The 23,822-nt window shown below is 35.3% G+C and overlaps 1 protein-coding gene across 3 annotated transcripts in view; it reads right to left on the bottom strand.

Moving 5' to 3' along the window:
* The window catches only part of LOC110377444 (inverted formin-2), a 98,757-nt gene that overhangs the window by 22,358 nt on the left and 52,577 nt on the right, over nucleotides 1–23,822 (bottom strand). Inside the window, exon 3 of one of the 3 annotated variants that reach the window (XM_064040850.1) lies at nucleotides 11,348–11,375. The exons of the other annotated variants lie outside the window; for them this stretch is intronic. The gene's annotated coding sequence lies outside the window, so the exon portion shown is untranslated. The remainder of the gene's footprint in view (nucleotides 1–11,347; nucleotides 11,376–23,822) is intronic. 3 annotated transcript variants of the gene reach the window in all.

Here is a 23,822-nt window from a genome sequence, read left to right on the forward strand (position 1 = left end):
GATATAGCCCCGCCATCACTCAAAGCACGTTTGGAGCAACTTTTTTTAAAGTTCACCTACCTATCCTAACCTAATTCCTTCCTACCTACCTACCTCTAATTAATCTGTCCAAAAACTCGAATCCTTCTTAATCCAATAACAAATGAAACCTGACATCTGAAACTAGTACCTCTGAAGACCCTGTCTGTACCGGACCTGCAGGAACCACATTCCAATATTCGTATTACAACAATTTCTATTCAAATGCGATTAACAAATGAAACGGTTTAGTTTAACTGAGCGAATTAAACGGATCGTTACAAAATGTGTCGGTATTCGTGAAATTTGCTCGGTGGCACTTTATCTGGGCTCGGTCGTGTAACTTAACGGCGTTAAGTTATGTATGCTCGGAGACTGATTGGTTAGAGGTTTAAGTTAAAAGCGAATAGCAACATGAGACAAAATATCAAGATAAGACTTTGTATAGACAACCGAATAAAAGATACCCCCACCCCAAATGCCTTGGGAACAGGAAGAAAAAGAAATGAATGAATGAAATATAATAATATACGGACACCAGAAGGGTGAAATTGAGTTTTGAAGTCAATTCGATCCCAATGAAAATGAAACTTATGTTTTCAACTGTGCAGATTAGAAAATATTAAAAACAGGCAAACTTGACGAAAAAAGTTTAAATGTCACGCATAAAAAAATAAATCATAGGATTTATTCGCCTATTTTTTTATCTTTTCCAGAATTTTTGTCATTTCATTTCGGACATTCATTAAAAATAACCGCTACGGTTTATTGCTTGCCCCACAAGCCAGTTCCTCGCTCCGCTGGCATGCTGTCTACCAGCCCACGCATTCCGAGTGCTTCAACTTGAAGAATGGTCTGTCTGCCTGTCCTTTATCTCGCAAGGGTTACAAGTTTACCTAGTCCGAAGCCCAAGCAATATAATGTAAGGTGCAATAATGTTCCAGCCATTCTGTATCGCATTCCAATGGAATCTAATAATAAATCAAAAGCAAATTCAAAATATTATTGCCGTATCGGATTTCTGCTGTCTAACCTTATTAACTGTGGCAACTGCATTTACTTTATCTTTACTAGTAAGTACCGTATTACTTAAAGCTACTTGGACGTCCTTGGACTGAAATGCGTCCTATTGCAAATCCTATTTGACATCCCTGGACAAGATCATACCCAGATGTGACAAGAAGAAGATATTTCAAGGAGGAAAAAAGACCATAAAATTCAGGAAGCATGCTCAATAAAAACCAATATTAACAACCATTTCGAAGTACCTTGACAAAAGCGTGTGCCGTATGACTAGCATATACCATTGACATGCAAGGCGCCGACACGATCAGTCCAAGATACCTGGCCCACGGAGATTGATCACCGATAAGTCACTGATAAGATAGCATGATGTTAATGTCACTACCATTAGTTATACCCCGTTTATCTCGGAGGTCTGTTGACTGGTTTTTGTTTCATTTCCTTGTTGTTTTCAATAGGAACACCCTTGTCGTGTCGTGTGTGATTATTGAGTTCACTTCCGTTGATAGATAATTATCATCGTTATTTCAAATGAAAGACGTCATCGCGCCATACTTGCGCTGCGACTGTAGGATCGGCTTGATTTATTTGTCAATCAGTCGTAAAACAAATAAAAGCTACCCTTTCTCAAAACTGAGACTTTAATTTAGACTCCTCTGCTGTTTATATCTCTGGATAATCTAGATAACTCTATGTCAAGAGGATGCACGTGTAGAACTAACAAAAAAACTACAGAAAAAATTTTAGAATTTGCGCATAAACATAACCGACGTCAAATAGCAAAAAAATCTCAAAGCTCACTGATTAATCTTGATCTAATAGATATTAGGTTTATGCTGCTGACGTAGATCTTGATGCGATCTAAGATATTATTGATCATGTCAAATCGCCTGATGATAATACAAAGTGAGAAACGTTTACTACAGTTTTTTTGCAGATTTAGCCAAGGTTCAAGGTGGGGTAATGTATTATTCAATGGTTAGCAGATCACTGACATGGCTTTGCTAACGAGATTATAAAAACCTCGGGGAAACCAAGAAGCCTTAAGTTTCAAGGCATACTGAGCGAAGATAGTGGCTATGTTTACAATTTCTTGATCTAGTATAACGTCTTAAGTAACAATAGTAATGGTCAAATTCCGGTAAACCTTATGAATGAACCTAATGAAGATACTCTTATGAACGGTTATATAACGTCATCACTTTTGATCATGATAGAAGAGTAAATAATAAAGGCAAACCAAGATCTCGATTTTCCAGACACATCGTATTTAACGCTACACTAAGATTTTTTTTATTCATCCAAAGATAGACTTAGAGGTCAATGCTTGAAGACTTCACCAAAAAAACATACAAACAAATAATTATTATAATACTCTTTTAATCCACAAATCCGCAGCCAATTCTCATAATCCTATATCTCCCGATCTTCACAGTCTCGCCCACATCGCAACCTTGCCACCGGCTCATTGTCGAAACATTGATTGATAGCATAACTCAAAACTTCTGACCGTCTAGCATCGATCAATCGATTGATTCAATTATAAACTTCTTTCGATTCTTAAAACAAATGTAACTGGCCACTGGCCGTTTTTGTTTATAATTTAACTAGCTTTTGCCCGCAACTTCGTTCGCGTGGAATAGTGACTACCAGCAGATTTTTGATTTGACCAATAGGTGGCGCTATACATATGTCCGGAATATTTTTTTTTTTTTTTTGTAATAAAGACTATCCTATGTCCTTTCTCAAGTTTCAAACTATGTCTGTACCAAATTTCACACAAATCGGTTAAGTAGTTTAGGCGTGAAGAAAAGACAGACAGACAGACAGACAGACAGAGTTACTTTCGCATTTATAATATTAGTTTGGATAAACAAATGTATAATCGGTTCGTGAAAAAAAATCTTCGTGTGTACAGTTTTTTGGATAGGTCTTGCTTTTTGTGACCTAAGTGTGTTTTTGTGGTGGCTATGTTTTAAAGTTAGCGCCTAGCTAACCGTTAGTATCATCTCAGATTATATGGTCTACCTAATCTAAATATAAGTCTTAATTTTTGTATCAAAATCAGCATCTTAGTGAATTGTTCCGACTTCTAATAAATCCCTTTGAATTACAATGCTATTCTAAAAGAAAGAAAACTAAGTTTCTTATTTCAAGTTCACGGAGAATAAACTGGTTGTTACACCATTAAAATAAAGTTAGATAACACTACATAACACTCCTTAGTATGCATCTCGCGAACAATATTAAAGATATTCCTGTACCCACACAATCTCATTACAATCCTTGCTTATTCTACCAGCATTAACTACTGCCATCGCGGTCATAAATTAACCATTAAACATAATGGTTTGACCTTGGCAACCACCCACATAGGAACCATTGAATGTTGGTTTAACTTCTATTAAGTTTTTGTCGCGATTAGGGAAGAAAAAATTGGATAAGTCTTAATTAATTGTCTTGTCGTTGAGTTGGATTAAATACTGCGCAATTGTTATCTTCTTACTAATGTTTGTAAACTATCAAGTGTTCGTAAGTTGGGCAAGGTCCGATACCTTTAATTGACAAAGATCCCTTATGTCGTGAACAGCCACAAAAAATGCATACAGCTTTAGATAACTGCATTGTATTTTAAGAAACTGCACTATAATTATAGAGATAATCGCAAAAAGATTTGCGGTAACATTCGTGACAATAAACCACAGGTTTTATTTCCTGACCTCTAAAGTAACAATGACTAACACAATTAATAATACCTATATAACATTAAGAAGTACCTACGTACTATACATATTATTTAACTAGCATTTTTACTGCGGTTCCATCCGCCTCCCGTGGGAACTACTGCTTGTACCGGGATAAAAAATAGCCTATGTTACTCGGGAAGAGTGTAGCTTTCCAATAGTGAAAGAATTTTTCAAATCGGTTCAGTAGTTTCGGAGCCTTTGCAGTACAAACAAACAAGCAAAAAAATCTTTAATATAGTAAAGTATAGATAAGGAGTCGTAACTCAACATACTGCATTCTGTATTTCTTTGATTCTCAGACGTAAATATTCCATGGAGGATTACGAAGAATCTTAAGTTACAAGAAATCCTGCAGGCGATTCAAAACAAGATTATAGCCTGTCTTCTCTTGGTCTTTTTGCAGATCTGACGTTAACTGCATTAGTGCTTTTAAGTTGCCCTTTTTTGGGAGGAGGACCTAACCGTCCTTAATGTAATTTTAAGTGGTCCTTAATAAATATGAGGTGGTATTCAAGGGATACAAACTATGGCCTAAAAGTATTATTATGATCCATCTATGTTCATAGCATCAAACACAGCATCTAGTCCTGACAGCTACATTAGATCTTTATCCAATAAGGTATGAAAAGATATATTTTGTTCTTGTACTTATTTACTGATAAATAGCAATAACAGGACTCCTAAAAATATGGATTTTCAGCAACTTTTTACAATCCACTTAAAGATCTAAAAATAGATTCAGCGAATCACCAAGCGCCATCAACCATCATTTTAGTTATTTACGCACTGAACGAGCCTAAATCCGTCTTCATATCTTCTGGGCGACCTCTACCGGACACCGACCTTGCCTCATTTGGTCAGGCCAGGTCTGCCCTTATACCGAGTGGTATTGACATGTGCACGCCAGTGTGACCAATGGGGTGATGGAAAATTCTAGCTGGCTTTTGGAGCGGAGATTTTTTGAAGAATGGGAAGGTTATAGTGCTTTGAAATTGATAGGAGTGGTTTAAAACATGAAGGTACAGAAAATTAAAAAAAAGAATATTTTTCCCTTCTATTTAGATGACTTGACTACTGGACTTTACCTTTCTAAATTCAATTATGCCTCTTTATATTAATTTGAAACCAAACTCAATATAAAAAGAGATAACACAAACCAATTAGAGGCGTTAAGTATTAGCCAAATTGGCTTCCCAAAAAATAACACAAAAAGCAACCTCATAAAAAATACAGGTTTTCTTACAACCATGTTTACAGCTTATGTAGATATTAATTAGGTATATGTTTTAATGAGTAAAAAACAGGACTTCTACGACCTTTAACCTTTTTGTAGCTTGGTAAAAACAATTTACGTAGAAAGAGTAAAAACCTTGAATATAGATCAGTATTGCACAAGAGCAAGCCCTTTAAGCCTTGCAAAGGTCAAAGCCGGGTCACTTTCACCCACGAATGCGCGCGCGCAGCCAATATGGCGGATATTGAATCCTCGGGAACAATGGATTTATGTTATGTAATGGTTCCTATTTTTCAATTTATGGATATCGGTTTCTTTTGGTTGATGTTTTGTTTGGTAAAGAAAGTTAGACATTTGAACTTCAAATGAGGTATTTTTTGATAGGTCAGTATATTTTTTAATCAGTGCAATTGTGTTTATGTAGATTTTTGGGGTCCATTTTTTGATTGCAGTGGTTTTAGGGCCTGTTTCGTTCACCTACTTAAAACCAATATGCACTGCAGGCTTCAGAAAGTTTCCTTCTATCTCAAACGTTACTACGAAAGTGTCAAATCATATCAACTATAGGAATTAACATTAATCTCCATAACAGTACCACAATCAGCACCACCATCAGAACACACCATTAACTACAGGAAAAGCCAGTTAGCAACAATATCGGTAACAAAACTGTCTCAGTTAAACTTAACAGTCGTATTTAACTGGAGTATCAATGTCTGACTGCCCACGTGGCCACTTGTGAGGAGATCGGGTAACTAATGGCGGTCGTTGATCCTGATCTCACGGAGTAGCTTTGTTTGTGGATGCTTTAGGTATTTGTGCTGGTTTTGCCTGTGTTTTGGGTGAAGAGAGTTTTGGAGACGTTTTAGGCTCGGGAGAAAACGTAGAAAAATGTTACATAGAGAACCTGCAACGCAACAAGGGAGGGGGTGTTACAACTTAGAAGTTTTACGTACTCAGTTTGTTGTCTGTGGCACCGTAGCTCCCAAACGATCCCATTTTGTTGGATTTTTTGTTTTATTCTTTATAGGTTAATCATTGAATTAGCTGGACTTGAAAAGTTATAAAAATGGAGCATTTTCTGCAGAATGAATATATGTCTTGGGTCCCAATGGAAAGGTACTCAAATCGCTTCTAGACTGAATCTTGCATTAAAATTTGTCTGATTATAATTTCATGAATTTCTTTTAGAAAATGACATCATCAATATATACACCTATTTCCCACTTTTTTGTTATCCCCCATCAAGAGCCAACTTTTTATGCCTCTATCAAGTATTTTGTTTTCATATTACAGTTAAGTCGAGCGTGAAGGATTGATGGCCGGGATCTGTTTACACGAAGACTTAAAATATTGGATTACTTGTGAATGAGTTGAAAGGAAGCGACTTAACCACGGCCTGAGTCATAGATTATAAAAAATGTGGATTGAACTTGTGAATGAACTTCTAAATAAGAAATACTGTTTGTTTGTCCTGTCTGTATTTAGGATAAAGGTCGTCTATTTTTGGATGCAGAAATTTTATTATGAAGTACTGTGTTCTTAATTTTAAATGGCGACACAACTGTTATTGCTCTGTGAAGTCTGACAGTCTGACCAAGGGGTATTGACTTGCCCGGGTAACTGGGTTGAGGAGGTCAGATAACCAGTCGCTACTTGTAAAACACTGATACTTAGCTGTATCCGGTTAGACTGGAAGCCGACCCCAAGAAAGTTGGGAAAAGGCTAGGCGCATGATGATGACGAACACTGTGATTGCTATTTCAGCATTAGTAACAAAAATAAAGTTATTACATATTTTATGATTTTCATACCTAGACGTATATTTTTTTTGTTTTGATTACTTTTAGTGCAGTGGTCAGATTGTAACTTAAGTTTTTGTACTTAGTCATACTTTATTCTAAGTATTGCTTTAGCTATCTAATGTAAGGGAAACGACTTATCTTGGGTAAAACCTGCTATGACTGTTCGATTTTTTCCATGTTTTTGTCCAATTCTAGAGCTTTGAACTTTCCGCTTCATTACTGACGTAGTTTGAAGTAATAGGCAGGAATAAGAATTTTTAAAATTGATTTTATGAATTAAGGAGCCTGATTGTCAATTGCTAACCCTGTATAATCTTTATCACTGCCAAAAAAATATTTAAATGAGTTAACTCGATCAATAACTAAATTATCGAAATAAATTAATTACCACCTTAACAAGCAATTTAATCTATTGAAACAAAAATAAACAATCCTCTTCAACTTCAACCAAAACAAACAAAACTAACAGTAATAAATGATTAAGCACAAAATGAAAAACAAAAAGTCCATTAGCGCTACAGGCTGCGCGCGCGCATCCGACACTGACCTTGAGTTATGCAACGGATATTATATCGACAGCCTCCGGAGATCCACGTAACTTTATTTACCTACAATATTATGTTGTTTATGCAAAATGCAATGGATTGATTGCAAAAATACGAGCTTTTGATAAGGGTAATTTAGTGTTATTTAAGTATTTCTCTGTTTATATTCTTGCATACCTACCTCTTTATCATCATCTCACAAGTATTACTCTTTCCAGCTTCATCGTCTTTCACACAGTCTATCCTTTCATTTCTTTGGTCGTCCCTTTCCTCTATATCCACATTTAAGCTCAAGGCCTTCCTCATAACATGATCCTCATTCCTCTGCATCACATGTCCATACTATGACAGTTTTTACAAAGCTTCTCTTATTGTTCCTCCTACCAACACTTCTTGTACTCTTGCAGTAGCAAAATAACATATCGTAATACCTAAGAATTTAATCAATTTGTTACTAGCTAATACTCAAGTAAAGACAATTGCTTAACCCAGTGAGCTGGACCTTGAAACGGACTGGCGTGTTATGCAACGGATTATAATATTGACAGCACTGCCTCCGGCCGCACGATGTGTAGAACAGATAGATTCTAGTACTTGTTCTGTTATATTATAGCTTTACTTTGTTGGGATTTGGGAAATAATATGGAGAGCTTTGACTGAAGATTACAACCTATATTTAGAAACATAACCTACTTAACATAAGCACAATAAGTTTGAAAAAATCCCTCAAGAGTCAGTCAAAATGGATGAAATTATTCCCAAGTAAGTTTTTTTCAACATTAAGTAATCATAGATCTAAATAAGCCGAAAGAGCGTGCAAAAGTAAAATCTCTCAATGAAAAACTGTTAGCAAAGATCCCAATACTTAGAAGAATAATAATCTAGACTTAACCCCACACAGTTCAATCCTATAACCAGTTCATTAATAACTAACTACATATGTATAAATATCTACAAGATAACAAAGACCTTGAAATAGAAGGCGTTATTAAACAGATTAAAACGTTGACAAGTCTGCCGGCGGCGTCTGTCCAGCTCAGTAATTATAACTGCAGGCTATGAAGTGACAGACATACGGACATACGGAACTTGATGATGTTATTATTTAATGATGTATGGGAATATTGTTTTATGTATAATGATTGGGTGTAGAAATCATAGTGTTTTATAGACGGGACCTATAGGTACAAGAAAAAATAAAGGAAAATGTATGTGGCATGTTTATCTTCGATTGGAATGAGCCTCAAAATATAGGTGCTACTGCACTTAAGGAAAAAGAAACAAGTAATGGAGTTAATAAGAAAGCAGATGTTAACGCAGCAGCAGAAAGAATCATAGCAAAAAATGACTCTTTTGGACAATCCCTAAAGATACACTTTACTTAATCAATAAAGCCGTCGTGTACATTAAAAGTAATAAAACTGTGACAGCAGATATGAACAGTGGTGTAGGTCGGTGTCATGTCCGGCGCGCGCGCAGCCGTTGTCTCACTGCGCAAGTAGATGCTTCCTGTGATAGGGGTGATAGCTTGGAAACAATAGGTTTGGATTAATGTTGGTTTTAGATATATTTTGAGATGGTGTATAGGGAGTTTTAGGTCAATGAAGTATAAGGTTTGGCTACAAAGGCCAGGGTCCCAACTGTTAAACTGGATGAAATTAGCTTTCACTCAGAAGAAATCATGGGGTTAAAACTGTGATTCCTCTATATTGTGAGGATGTCAAAATAAAGGATTTAAATATGAATTATTGCTTCTAAAAGTTCAAATAAAACATTTTCTTTATCCCTAAATCCCAAACTAACTCGAATCAGGTCATATAAAAAAAGTATTAAAGAAATGTCTCTATCAAGGCGAGCGCTAGGTTAGGCCCTTCTTGGCAGTCGGGTAAATCAAACATTTGAATATTCAAAAGCTCATAATTCTGACGTTATAGCCTTGGCATCCTTAATTTAAGTGTCACTTCAAACAATAAGCCTTTACGTCCATATACGGCAACTAATACGTCCATTACCGTCCGTCAGTGTCCGTCACCGGACGTCCAGAGTCGATTCTATCGATTATGACGTGTCATGGCGCGATTAGTGGGCTTTTATTGGTAAATATACAGTATAATATATTGGTAATAGGTGATGGTAACTTCCGTCATGTTATTTGAATAAGTGCTTTGTTTGATGTGGTGTATCTACAATCGATTATAGAGGTATTATTTTTGATGGACATAATACTTTAGGTAGGTTATATAGGTTGGATGCAGTAGATGTGATTTGGTAGGTATTCGTTGCGTGGGTAGACCCTTCTGCAAGTGCATTGAATACAAGGTCTTGAATGCATCACATTACGGCATGTAATATGATAACGACTTCCAGACCGGTAACGGTGGTTGTTCTGGTTGTTCTCTCAGGAGATTATCCAAATGTACAGGACACAATATTATATAGGTAGTCAAGCATTTGATGCAATCTCTATTCCTTCACTCACATAGCTCGATGGGACGGCGATCCGACACGACCGGAGAGAGATCACAATGGACCAATATTCACGTGCTTTCCAATGCACGGGTGTATTAATTAAAAACATTCATAATCTGGGCTGCTTTTTGAAAGCTTAAAACTGACACGGCAATTTCGGTTTATTTTTCTCAATTTCGGAAGGGCAAAGTTATTTGAAAGACCTGTAAGTGTGAAATTAAGTAAAGGCGTTGAAGGTAAAACACTTTTGTAATAATTAGCGAAAAATACAAACTTGTTTAAATGTCACGGCTTTTGAACTATATCGGTTATGTTTATTTAACTTAAGCTAATGAGACACTTATGTTTTGCGGTTGTAAGCAAATATACGAGTATGTACGTCGGTAAAATGTTAATGAGTTCTGTTCTTGATGTAATGTGCACTACTTTGAGTATTTCAAGAATTTTTCCTTTTAAGAAAATTGTTGAAGTATTAAAGCATACTTCTGTGTTCTTTTTTAAAATTCAATGAATATTGCTAGAAATGAAAAATTTATTCACGAGATGCTTATTTGTTTTTTATAATGTACATAATTCTGCATTATTTGCTACACGTGCAGTTGTCAAACTAGTGTTTTTCATATTTAAATCACTTAAAGTTCTTGATGAAATGAACCCGGATTTTTTCATTTTTATATTAAGATTAAAATAAAATGACAAACATAATACCTATTGCACCCTCACCAGGAAGGTAGAACCTTATAAACAACAAAATAAAAATCTATGAGTTACACATTTACCTCAAAAGGTAAAACGACGTTTTTGCTCCAAGGTTCACATACACTTACACGCCATATTGGGTACCTGCGCACGCGCTTCCTAGGCCCGCTCTACATAGAACAAAAGCGCATAACATCTTATCTTCAAGATTAATTACTGGCTTTTAACCATATGTTAAGTTAAAAAGGATATAAATGCTTTGTTTTGGTTAATTGAGATAAAAATAGGACTTTTAAGGTATTTTGCTCCGTTAAAGTTTTTGCGTTGAAATATTAAGCTGAGGTTAATGGTTTGAGTACCGTCTGGGTTTGTGAAGGATGTATGAGAGTTAAGTTATTAAAGGCTCTAGGAAGACCATAGAGAGAGAGGTATCAGCCTTATTGAGAGACTTTTGAAGTAGCGAAGATTTTGTATAATATTTCTGCACGTTTCTCTTATAATAGAATTTCAAAGATTTTTCGGTGTGGATAAATAAGGACCAATGCTTTTTAGTAATTCATGTGCTTGTGTTTTTGATAATTATTTTTTGAATCCTACTCAAAAAACGACAAAGAAAGGAACATTATATGTGTGAACGGGTACAATATTAATACGGTTAGTAGTGTACTATTAAAATACACATACCTACCTAATTATTTAATACTAGAATACTAGGAAGTATATTCCATCTAATAGCGAGTCGCAAACACCATCTGTCGATATATCATGTATTATTAAAACGTATAATAGAGGCATGCTACCACTTACAATTATCTTAAACTGGGCATGAGGAAATCTGTAACAAGGGAATAGATAAGTAGTAAAACATATGGCTTTTAATGGATGTTAATACATCATATTAACGGCTATATAGTGTTAATGGTTGTATAAATTGTTTGTTGGTTTAAGAGTACCCATAGTAGCACACGGCAGACTAAACGGTGGGAAGACAGTTGCGGGATTGTTCGAAAGAGTTACCGCGGCTCTGGTATGTACATAAAAGGGCTACGACGGAACACGATGGATTTTAGTCAGTAAGTCTGACACTCCCTCACCGCTGCTGCTAACCCACAGTGGGAGGGGTTTGATGCATTTTGCCATCGTTAAAAAAAAAGGTTATCAGTAGGTCTAATACCGGCTAAATACTTGATCTTTGTAATGTACGTTCTAGCATTCATCGTCATACTGATTTATGAACCCAAACAAACTATCGGTCGACTAAAAGTTTGCAGTGTGCTCTTACTATAAAGCTTAATGCATGCATACTTATATTTGCATTGCAGTTAAAGTAAACACTTTTAAGACGTCTAGATAGACTTAAGAGCTGATTATATTATGTGCACAAGAGGTTAGTGAATCTTGCTTAGTAAAAAATGCTAATAATATTAATTATTCGTGTTAGTTTAGTTATATAAATAACATGATGAAGGCAGAATGAAAAGCTATTTATTGGAAGTTATCAGTGACCGTGTGGTGGTCCACAAACGATGTAGTAAAGAATGGTTTAATTACAAGGTTTTCTTTTAGGTTGGTAATTTCAACTATGTACTTGTTTATTTCAGTTAATTCAATGCTATAAAGATATAGAGGTATAATCACTGTTTTAGCCGCAGATATTTTTGGAAGTGTAGCGAATTTTCTGCTCCTAAGTGTAAATACTTTAAATCACACAAAATACTTTGTCCCACTACTCGACAACGGAAATCCACTTATATTAAATGAATGGAATAACATTATATTAAAGTATGGTATGTTGTTTATTGACAGGAATATTATATATTCAAGCCTGTATCACCATGTAGGGTAGACAGAGATATATGTATGTTAAATAACACTGGAAGTTGGCAACATTTTTTGTCCCATATTGATCAGGAATTTGATATAGAACAGTATAATGTATCGCGTATTTATTTAATACGTAATAGGTTAAATAAAGTTTCATCCAGAATAGGAATAAGTATTTCCTATATTTATAAAAATACATTGAAATGACGTAATCAAGAATACCCGCAAGCTATCGACAGTGACTTAATCTTGCTGTCATTCTAGAAAATCCTTCTTATACATATAAGGCTTTTTATTTCTAACCTTTGAAAAATGCTATCAAAACCTTTCCAAAACCAAGTTTGGGGCTAATGATAATATAAAAACTTTGTTATCGTTCAGATTAATCAAAATAACTCCCAATAAACTAACTTAACTATCTTATTAAAACTAATATCAAAATACTTAGTATTCCAAGTCATAAAGGACGTAACTGTATTACGTAATGTCTGAGGGCCTGTCGGCTACATCAAAGCACGCGGTATGTGCTATGCATCTATGTATGTAACCAAGCTGCAGTGGTTACTGTGGTCACCGCGTTTAAATGTGTGATCCACCGGATGCTATGGGAAGTTGTGAGGAAATGTGCTTCTGGGCACAAATTATATGGCATAAAATTACGTTTTATAAAAGATACTTAATTTATGTTAAAAGTGCAGATCAAAATGGTAAATTTTTTCATGATAATATATATTTTGTCTAGATTCAGCTATTTTCAAAATCGTGATAAGATATAGATTATATTAACAAAGCAAATTATAAATTTCATAAAAAATTCGCATATCTCAGGAAATACTTAAGTAAATAATCATGTTCTCTAAAAACGAATAGATCTAGACACACGGCAGTGTGTCCGCCAAGTTCGAGCAAAAAAAGCGACACACCGGCCGTGGGTTATATTACACGAACCATTTCGGGCCAAATTCGACCCCCCTGTAACTCAAAATCTATTTTATTCACGCATATCAAATTTCTAGTATCTGTTGAGACCCCCTCACTTATCTAAAATACAAAATTTCACTAATATACCTATTGTAGGTCTTGAGATATTGACGTCAAAAAATCGCTATTTTTACTATACACTCACTGATTGATTGACTGACTGACTGACTGACTCACTCATCAAAAACCTAGACCACTTCCAATGGTCGTATTGACTTGAAATTTGGCATGGAGGTAGGTCTTTATGTCAAGGTAAAGGGAAAAATCTGAAAATGGCCAAGTGTGAGTCGGTTTCAAAATAATGAAGGTGTTTTATACCCGGTGTAAATTTATACCACTAAGGAACTAAAACGAACTAAATTTATCTATATTTATATAATATACATATCTTCGAATGGTACAAAGGTTTGTATTTAGTCAAAGTAAAGTAAAAATCTGAAAACGGCCAAGTGTGAATCTCTTTCGAAAATAACGAATGTGTAACTTTGATCCACGAACATAATATGTGATAACATGTCATGTCAGTCAGTTGGTAAATCTAGTCCATTTAGTTAATCTACTTCATTTCTTTGTAAGAAACATAGTGCATATTAAAAAATCTAAAAGATAGTATAAATGATGAGTTTTAATAGAAAATTAAATACTTGATTCATTGCGTTTAGTAGGTTTATAACAAGATGTATGAAAACTTGCCATGTAACATCATTAAAAAGTAACTATTTTTAACTGAGGTATGTGTATGGAACTTGGTACTTATTCAGATCTCACTTCTTTTATAGGCGAAGCATTCCCATATTATCGAACTTGGCAGTCTTTCACATTTTTGTTTTGGGTGGGATAGATAATATCATTAGAAATTAACGTTAGTAATCAGACCATTTCGAATAAAAGGAAATTACGATCAAAATCTTTCTCAAAAATCAACAAATAACGTATATTTCTGGAAAACGCAGTAACATAACCGATAAGTGGTTTATATCTCGACTCCTGCGCATGTCGGCGACTTCAAAGGCAGATGCCGGCTGTGGGCGACACCAGCGCTTGGATCGCGTTTTTAGTAAAGACTGTGGTGTAGAGCAAGCTATAATATTGTGAAGCTTTAGCTATACTTCGTAACAAGCTTGAATATTTTATTAGGTTTCTTTCAATTATTTCAGATATTTTCATTTGTTGTTTATTTTCTTATAAAGAATCTATACACACTGTTTAGGGTATATACAAACTTAAAACTATATTTAAAAGCTAAAATGAGGTTTCTTTAAAACAAAAGTCTATCTGTAGTATTTTTTTCATGAGAATTAACAATAAATAGAACAAAAAGCAAAGGCAAGTACATTATTATCATATTAATATAATTAAGTATGTATATTATGGATACGATAGCAAGGGTTACACCCTCCTTCCATAAGATAGGGTATCATAAAATTATATTGGAAGTATTAGTGAATTTTATGACATGTAAGTTGACTACCAGAGTAGTTGATATTCGACATAACGACACCCACTGTTCAGTGGTATTGTTTGTTATCAAATATCATCAATAAAATGATAAATTGATAATCCCCACAAATAAAAGTGTAGTAAAGATACATACTTCAATATCTAAAGAAAATGCTGTCAGACTCATGTTACAACAATATATATGTATGGTGATAATTTGTTTTACTTTTCATAGAAGTATATTTACATTTTACAGAAATTTAGAAAACGACAGAAAATAGCTTATCTTGTAATATATCACCAGCATTATCATAGCTAAATTACACTATCTTGGAAAAAGTTATGCTCATGTAGGCAAGTCTTGTCCTTTTTACACTGTACGATTTTCATTTGTTTCGTATGTTTTTGTTTTTTTTTTTCTTTAAATTAAGAATCCCGTTTTAAAAATGATGATATTTTGAAATGATAATTCCGTTAATTCGTCGTACTAATTTATAACTTAGATATTTTATGTACCTGTATGTCTGTGGGCTTGTTTGTTGTGGTTTCACGGTTAAACTTGTTATTTTTCCCGAATATTTTCTTTTTTTTAATCTTACTATACTAGACGACAAATCGTAAGGTCTAAAGAGCATCTCACATACGATATAGGAACACTTTCCATGGCTTACTTTCTGTGACTTATCTGTGATTTCTTTCAATGGTTGCGATCCAATATTTATGTATCCATGTTATGTAATATTCCGTAAGATATCAACATTTTAAAGAACTTTAGAGCACCTCTTACTACGTAACAATTTTTGTTTCACCAACATTTTAACGCAAAGAAACTACGGATTTTACCATTTAAATGACTCTACAATTTAACAGTAGTAACAAAACACCTAGTAGTCTAAACAATTAATTATTTATTTTGATCCAAGGAGACACTATTTACGCATCTGTAAAGAATCTATGCCATTTAAGGACCTATACTTACTTTATCCAATGAATAATAGTGACAATACATACTTCAATGATATATTGCTTTTGAATATAATTTTCTCCATTTGCAGAATAACAAAATGTAACAAAAGCTGGAGATGGTTAGCGCCATATATCACCATGAGCGATAGTCTTGTCGGCCCTGAGGCAAGGTTTTGACCTACTTGCTAACATGTGTTTAGTTGGTAACACCATAAAGATGTAACAGAAGGTCTACTTTGGGCAGTATGTGGAAAATTGTTAAGTAAATTGCGCGAGGAAAGATGGTTGCAAAAAATGAGAAAAAATAAGTTATTCAGAGGAGACATTAATTTTTGATTATTTTGTCCAACCAACTTCTTTAGTAGGTACTTATGTTACACATAATTTCGCCATAAAAATATATTTCGTTTCTTATCTATGTATGTTATCGCTAACTTTAAACTCAATTGCCAATAAAAAACCCCTCAGAAAGACAACGATGATATTTCATAATTATCTATATGCATAAGTATCAAGAAACTTATCTTATCTTATCAGATGTTTTTTAACTTTCCTAACCAACGCTAAACAAATATATTTTTTCTTCTACTTACTTCAACTTCTGTACCATACCTGCCGAGTGTCTGGTCATACGCACTTGTTTCAATGATAAACGATGTTCCTATGTCTGAACCAGGTCCTGAAGATGGCTGTACTGGTCGTGTTTGTCTGTATGACTGTTCATTAATCAGGTTATAAGTACAGATGGTTTGTAATGAATGGAGTCTAATATAGAGGGGCTTTTTCGATAATTTGCAAGGTTAGGCAGAGTGAAGATTGAGTATTTGATCAGCAGGTAGACTAGTTAAATTATTGTTATTGTTTAAACTATAGATATTTACTTATAGTATTTATTTTAGTAGTGAAAGATATTGTGCACCATGTAGAAAATAATAGTACTCGTTTCCTTTAAGAACTACTTTGCACACTCAGATTAAAAGTAGCCTTTTAGCTTTCCAAGATTATGCGGGCTATCTAACACCGAATTTTTTTTTAAATCGGACAGCAGTTTCTGAGATCCTTAATTGCAAGAAACTTCAATACGTAGTAAAATAAATAGATGTAAAAAAAAAACATGTTTACTAACAGGCCGTTGTGAAATTCATGTAAAACAACAACAAAAGCAAACTCTAGTTACATAACATGATTGTCTTACCGGTAGTTGACACACGTGTCCTGGCGCCTCCCTATCAGTTAGTTAAGGCTCTATTATTAAACAGTATTATCTTCATGATAAAGTTGCTTAGTTGATAATTATGCTCTCTAGTAGCTTAAGAGGACGAATTGGAATTTTTGGCGCCAAGGATGTCAATTTTTCTCAGTAAATACAAAACGGATCAAAATACAACTTGGTTACCTGAAAATTCATGATATAAACCTTATTTTGTTAGTTGTAGAAACATGATTAGGTAACTTTTATAACAGAGAAAAATATATCAAACATACCTCTTTTTAAAAAGAGATTCACATATTATGGGCAAACGGGACCGATTAAAGCCTCTTAACTTTTTTAGTAGTTGAGTATATACATACTCTTTAAAATTGTAGTAGGATTTTTTATCAAATTATCATTTCTAAATAATAAAATTACAAAACCATTTTGCCGCTTACGACTTTTAGTTATAAGCTAGCGCGCGTATTGTTATCCTCGCCCCGCTCAGACGCTCCGACCCCTTTTGGCGCCTTAGATGCGCGTGCCGGTTATGGAATTATTGTTGACCACTTCCTCGCCTTAATGAACATGTGATGTTTTGTTATTGTTTTAGTTCCTACTGATTTTATTAACTATCCTCGAAATACTAAACTTAAACTTGTTGTTACTTTAAGTTTAAGCAGACCTTAAAATTGAGTGGCGTTTCAGTATAAGGCTGTACATTATATATTAACAATTTCTAGAATCTATAGCCGTTACGAAGTTAATATAGTATCATAGTGTAACAATAAAGTTCTCACTAGAAGTCAATTGCGCACAAAATTTCAGGACGGCAAAGTGTAAATTCTAAAAGTGATCCTGAACTCAGGAAAAAACAGTTTTACAGGTGCAGAAATATAATTACGTAATCGGAAATAAATCTGTGGTATTTCCTACTACCTAATGTATATGTTTGTCAAATATATTTTATATATTTAACACGGTCTGAGGTTAGAACACGGAACGAGTCTGACCTTCCGAAGCGTAATGAAGGCTGCATCAAAATTTTGCATATCGTGTGCAAATAACTAAAAATTATCGTATTTGCACATAAATAATGGATTTTCAAGTATTTTAGGCTATTTGAATATGATAAAATTGAGGTAAACTCCCTCGTTTTAAAGCCTTGTATGCAAAATAATGCACTTATGTTGGATTATTGCTTTTAAGTGGTTAAATAAAATCTTGAATTGATTGACTATGATTAATATAAGGGATTGTTCACACCAAACGTATTGTCCGCCGCTGACTGTGAGTATACTCACTGTCTGCCCCAGTGTGAACGTCGACTCAATCTGCAGTACGCGTACTCACCAAGCCGACAATAGGCTATAGCGTACGATGCGCTACATGTGTGAACAAAAGAATAGGCTCTTGTAGGTTCACACTAGATGCGTACGCTGAGCGGCTGACTATTCTACACATAAAAGGGCTCAGTATTTGAAGTTGCTCGTAGTATTTTATAAACGATAAAACTAGCGTAATTTATTTTTTTCAAATCACACGTTTTACTGATATTTCAATTAAATGATGCGCATTCAGATAGTTGCCATTTGCGAAGCTCTAGAGGAAGACGAAAATAATAAAAAGAAGAGATTGTGGGTACATCCCAGAGATGTTTTCTTGGTCAATTTCATACTTTATATTTCGAATATAGACTTTATCCAAATAAGTTCAAGAAATATTTTCGTATGACAGTAAAACATTCGATGAGTTACTATCTTTAATACGTTTAAGTTTATATAAAAGGGACATTAATTATCGACGTGCTGTACCGAGGCGCGGCGGTGCGTACGCGGCGGAGCGGCGCTATTCGGCAACTGCGTCCGCGTAGCCAATCCGCGTCCGCCGTGCATAGTCGCGTAGTAAAATAATCGGCCACTGAGAGTCAGCTACAACAGACGACGTAACAGCGTATAGTCGGTTCGGTGTGAACGACAATTTCAATATATATGGAAAAGCAATAAACTGCGTAACGCGCGCTCACAGTCAGCGGCCGACAATACGTTTGGTCTGAACGATGCCTAAGTCGATGAGCCCTTGACATCACGTGCAATTCACATGATTAATAGAAAACAAAAGAAGCACTAATTACCAAGATTCATTCATCACTGGAAGCGAAATCAATTCCTGCTCAACTTTTGTTGGATAAAATTTCGTATCCTGCAGTTATGTGTCCATGGAAAATTATGTTAACACTTGAATAGACATTATCGGTGTAATTGAACCTTATCTTCAGTTAATTGTGATATTTAACTAAATTGTCTAAACAATAGTTATAAGGTTGTTAATTTAGATCAATGATATGGTTCCAATCTGCCAATCAAGCCCACATCTTAATGGTCGGCATTCAACAAATGTAAATCAAAACATACAGATCATTAATCTGCCTTCGATAACGCACTTGGCGTTTCTAGCAGGTTTCAAATGGATCCTGAGTTTATTTACCAAAGTAGGTTCTTCATATAGTATCCTGAAAATATAATGTTCATATTTAACAGCAAATCCTATTGAACATACCTATTCTTAAAATCTGTGCAGTAGTTATTCATAAAAACATAACATAAAAATAATAAGACCAAATTACTTCACCATGAACATTTTAATCCCATTACAGGCTTCTTTTCATAAAGAGAAGAGGTGACATACACAACTACGACTATTTATAATCGTAAGGATTGTATCAACTATCATGAATTCAAATTTTATGCCTTATTATATCATCATCAATAGGAAAATGCGATACTTCATTACATATTACATGTAGGTAAGTACATTATAACTTTGATAACGAACCATGAGACAAGTTCATTGACCTCCCATGGCGTAATACGGTAAGCATCCGATACTATGGGGAAATACTTTTACTTGTAATGAGGGCAAGCAAGGAATTTCTATGGGGTAATATTCGGGAGATAAGGAGATAGTATTATGGGACTTTCTCTCGAGTTATGGTTTTTGGAGAAAAGCGAGTTTTGAAATGTTTATCTGTTCATTGAAAGCTTACCTACTCCGAAGAAATAGTTTTTATTATTATTAGGAATAGGAAACTTCCATGACTTTCTGATACTTACAGAAAAGTGAGTATAGATAACTGCATTTTTTACTTTCGATTTTAGGTCTATGTTTAAGGCAGTGTTTAAAAAAAACAATTTGTATGACCCAGGAATCGATCCCTGCACAGCACCTATAAACTCCACCAATTAAGCAAACACCTCTTAATTACTTTATTTAAATCACCATTAACACATTAGGTACATACGCAATTTACAATGCTGGGTCACATCGCATGAAACTGACTGTACCAGTAGGTCGGTCAGTGGTCAGATTTCTCTCAGTTGTCGGCACTTTGAGTTTATCTCATTTGCATAGGCTTGATGATATCCGACATCATATGATATGGATGGCATAGTTATCGCCCCGGGTGTTCCTGGGTCAAGGTTCATACAATGGTTAATATTTCAACTCGTGTTTGGTTTTAGTAACTTTTTTGAAGTTTCTATATTCATAGTACCGGTGTGTGTTAATTTTTTTACTCTGATAGAGTCGTTAATAGTATTCCAAAGACAGAAATTGACAATGAGTTACAAAGGTTTATGGTGTTGCTAAGCAACCAAGTTTTTCAGATAGGCTGTCGAAATATGCAAGCAAATTCTCCAAAATTATTATTTATCTATTTCCTACCATTGTACACTAATTATTGATTGAGTTTTCTTGCCTCTAAGGTCATGGATTAGTACCAGAGGTCAAAATGACACTTCTTTGACAAATGGCATTAGGAAGTCGGCACTATGCAGTGGTGGACTGCAATCATCAAATCAGGATATAAACCCAATTTGCTGAAGAGGGAGGGGACTATATTTAGAAACAATATGCACATATAAGTTAGAAAAATAACTTTTAAACTAGCAGATTCGTCACATCCTTGCAAATATTATGAATTGCGAAAGTAAGTTTGTAACACTTACGCTGAAACGGTTAACCAATAAAGATTTCGCATGGAGATAGATAAATCCCTGTAAGCGAAGTTAGGCTACTTTTTATCCAGTTTTTGGAAGAGATTTTCTCTTGACACGTATGAAGTCACTGCAGAAATGTGCTGCCTAATAAAAATATTGTTTCCCTATAAAATCTACTAAAATTCATTATTGAAATCATCTGTAAGACTGCTGTCCCCACAAACACATGACAAGTGTTACGTTTAACTTCCTGTTAGCTCAACGAGTTACATCAAACACAGTTAACTTGAGCAAACTTAACTGTTTGATCACTTACAGGTAAGCAGAGATTAAGTTACTAATTTTCACTGCAGTTAGAGAAGAAGGAAATTTACAAAAACCTTACTTAAAACTTTGAATAAATAATAACTTGTCTAATATGTTACATTTATTGTACAGACTATGTTTTATCTCCCATAAGGCAGGTTATGATAAAAAACGAACATTATTTTGTATTTGTACCGTACAAAAGTCCGAAACTTCTGAATCAATTAGATTTTTTTACTGTTAAGAATCTAAACTATTCCTAAGTTTCTCTGAGCCGCGCGTAAAAACGGGAGATTCAATAGTTCTGTTACTAGTGCAAATATTTTTTTTACACCGCATTAACTAACAAATGAAACACCGGCCTCCACCCGCCCTCGCGTCACGCAAAACAAATGCAATTAATAAATTAGCAAACAATCAGACGGCAGCCCATACACAGACGAACAGACGCAATCACATACATATACATGTGTAGTACATGTGTTTGTTGATAAATTAGCAATGTATGTTGTAAGGTGTTAGGTGTTACTGTTGATTTAAATTGCAGAAACTTTCAAAAAAGAAATCTCATCAAACGCCATTTTTTTGCAGATTCATTCAGGACATTTTTTAATAGTCTTTATTTAAATTATATCAATGTAAATAAATACATACTTAAGGCCCAGTTAACAAATCTTCTATTCCATTTATCAAATCTTAACTGATTGCCTCTCTTTTTATTTTTAAACTAATTTTACCAAAAAGTATTTGAAATTAACAGAACATCGGAAAATATTGCAGACAACAAATATGGCATTTAATTCAAATTCTATCTTTCTCTTACAGATTTCATTAAAAATATAACCTTAAGTAAGCAAAGTCACAAACAAATCCTAGTTCCCAATAACAATGCCGCCATTAATTTATGTAGCGCGCGAACTTGCGCGCGCGCAGTCGTCTCTGTTGGCAGCCAATGAATGGGCCCTTTAGCTTCCTTGATAGAAGATAATAGCATTATATAGACAGAGGTATAAGGACACTTTAATTGTATTTTTCAGTGATCTATACTAATATTGTGAAGCTGAAGAGTTGTTTGTTATTTGTACTGGGTGTCCCATAAGTCCTTTGAAATCTAAATTTCGAATAAAATTTAAATGGCGCGCGGAAATAGCATGCGGGGTGCGGGGATAGCATCAACGGTCTTTAGGAATTCATTCACCATGGAAAGTTTTACCGGAGCGGACCGTGGTTTTTGTGTCCGGGAGTTTTATCACAACAATGATTCGGCCACCATTGCGCGGCGTATCTTTTAATTCCTGTATTAACTGAATTTTTTATGGATGGTAATTTCTTATCTTTCTTTAAAATGAACTGTAACGTCGATCTGGGTGTATTTAATGCATTGGAACGCTTACGAATGGATTGAGTAATAATCTTCCCACGCCGATTTCGGCAACGGCGACCACTTCGACCCTAATGGCGTGCGTGTGCTCTTATGTGGCTGGAGTATCCAATTTTGTGCGTGAAAGTCCGCGCACACTGCGGACATGTCAGGGTACCAGCCACAAAGTTGTAGTTGATAGCTACAGGTGGTCGAGCTTTCAACTCATCTCGTTTGGCATCCAACTCAGAAAGCCGGCGTGCTTCAAAGTCAAAGACTTTGGCTTTAACGCGGCTTCTCCAGTCTCTGCGGTTGGATGCCAGATTCTCCCACTGAGACGGTTCCATGGAACAGCTTTTCATGTGGCGCTTCAGCACATCCTTGTATCGCAGCAGCTGTCCGCCACGTTTCCGCTTGCCCTCCTGCAACTCGGAGTAGAGGATGCGCTTGGCCACTCTAGTATCCGGCATGCGCAGTACATGCCCGCACCAACGAAGCTGTCTCCTCATGAGGTATGCTTCAATGCCACCTACATTGGCTTTCCTCAACACTTCTGTGTTACGCACACGATCAAACCAACGGATATTTAATATTTTGCGCAGACATTTGAGGTGGAAGCGGTCTAGTTGCTTGATGTGGCGTCGGTACGGTGTCCATGTTTCCGCTGCGTAGAGTATACAAGGCAACACAACTGCCATATACACAGAGACCTTTGTGGATATCTTTAGGTCATGGGAGCTGAAGACCTTCTTGTCGAATTTGCCGAAAGCAGCGGCTGCAGCACCAATTCTGCTATTGATTTCGGCGTCAAGGTCGCACTTTGATGTTATAATGCTCCCCAAATATCGAAATTTATCGACCTGCTTCAGCACATCTTCACCAAGCATTATGGTCAGTTCTTGGCGTCCGTGATTGTCTAAAGACATCACTTCTGTCTTTTTGATGCTGATTTTTAGACCAAATGTACAGCACTGCTTGTGAAGGTTCGTGACTAGCTGTTGCAGGACTTCAGGGGATTCAGCCACGAAACAGAGGTCATCTGCATACATAATGTCCTGTATATGTGCATAGGACACCTTTGTGGTCGCCTTGAGTCTATTCAGATTGAAAAGTTTGCCGTCAGTCCGATAACGAATACGAACTCCTTCAGGAGAAGAAGTCAATACTTCCCGGACTACAACTGCGAAATATAATGCAAACAATGTGGGAGCCAGG

The sequence above is a fragment of the Helicoverpa armigera genome, chromosome 23, assembly GCF_030705265.1.
Source record: "Helicoverpa armigera isolate CAAS_96S chromosome 23, ASM3070526v1, whole genome shotgun sequence".
Classification (NCBI taxonomy): domain Eukaryota; kingdom Metazoa; phylum Arthropoda; class Insecta; order Lepidoptera; family Noctuidae; genus Helicoverpa; species Helicoverpa armigera.